Source organism: Pteropus alecto, unplaced genomic scaffold (genome assembly GCF_000325575.1).
Source record: "Pteropus alecto unplaced genomic scaffold, ASM32557v1 scaffold45, whole genome shotgun sequence".
NCBI lineage: Eukaryota > Metazoa > Chordata > Mammalia > Chiroptera > Pteropodidae > Pteropus > Pteropus alecto.
In genome coordinates this window covers 33354730-33356159 of record NW_006442491.1, presented here as the reverse complement: position 1 = coordinate 33356159, position 1430 = coordinate 33354730, and positions in this window count along the sequence as shown.

Below are 1430 nucleotides of genomic sequence, written 5' to 3'. Positions count from 1 at the left end.
AAGTAGATGTTATCAGCCTCCTTAATTTTTATTGATCTAGTAGGTGGAAAAAAGAGAGAGAGGAATTTATGGTTATTTAATATTCATTCCCCTATCATTAGTGAGGCTGAACACCTCTTACACGTTTATTGCTTGGAATCTGCATTTAACAAAATCTCCAGGTCATTTTTCTGCACATTGAAGTTTGAGAAGTACTGAGATCAGAATCTGCTTCCTAACAAGGTCCCCAGGTGATTTGTATCCATGTTAAATTTTGAGACACACTGGAGGCAGAATCTGCATTTTAACAAGGTCCCCTGGTGACTCTCACGCTCAGTAAGTTTGCCAAGTGCCCTGTGGAGGAGGAATAGCTGGATCCTAGCGTCTGATCCCTTAATAATATGTGTGTGTTTAATCTTTTCTATTCAGACAGGATATAAAACAGTACTGCATTTTATTTTTTAACTTATGTTTATTTAATCATAAGTGAGCTTGGACATTTTTTTTTTTTTCAATTTTTTATGAGCCAGATTTTTCTTTTCTGGGAACCAGCTCACTGAATCTTCTTACTTTGCTCGAAACACACTAAAATTGATTTCCTGTGAGCCTTTGCTGTAATTTCCTCTCCCAGGAATGTCATCTCCCTGGTCCTTCCCATGGCTGCCTATTATATTCACATTTTAGGTCAAAGGTCTCTTTTAGCCAAACTCAGGTACCCCTACCACTAGCACCCTGTCAATCACGACCACACCACCCCTTTTCATCTTGATGGTGGTGCCCATCAGTATCTGAAATGACCTGGTACCTCCATCCATTCGTTCATTCATTAGTTCCCTGACTGCCCTGCTGGATCTTGTTTGTCTTGCATATCACTCAATATTCCAACACTTGGAACAGAGCAGGCACCTGCGTGGGCTCAAATAAATTGTGATAAGATGAATACATTAATTCCTGGCAGATGAAGAAATAAGATTTGCGTTGGTCTAGCTTTATAGCATGTTTGGGAATCATTTATACCTGGATAAACATTTACTACTTCAGTCCTGTGTCTATAGTGGAGAATAATTGTCATGACAGAAGTCAGACGAGGTGGCTTAGGAGAACATGACCAAAGGAGCTCGTACCCACAGGAGGCCCAGGACAATCAGAGAAACAATTATAACTTATTTTTATCCATTTCTCTTTAAAAAAAAAAAAAAAAGCAATTACTTGAGCAATATTAAGTGAGTAGTATTAAATTACTCATTTAATATATATTGAAACCCAGGAAATTGGCAACTCAGAAAGGTTGAGTAATGTTTTCATCCAGTTTATTTTTGTGTAAAACACAATCTGTGCTTAGTTCATCGGAACCGCCAATTCTAGACGAGTGTCAGCTACTGTTATAGATAACTGTTAACTCTTACTGTCTTTATAAATAAGAATTATCTGAACACAGAGAGTACAACCTC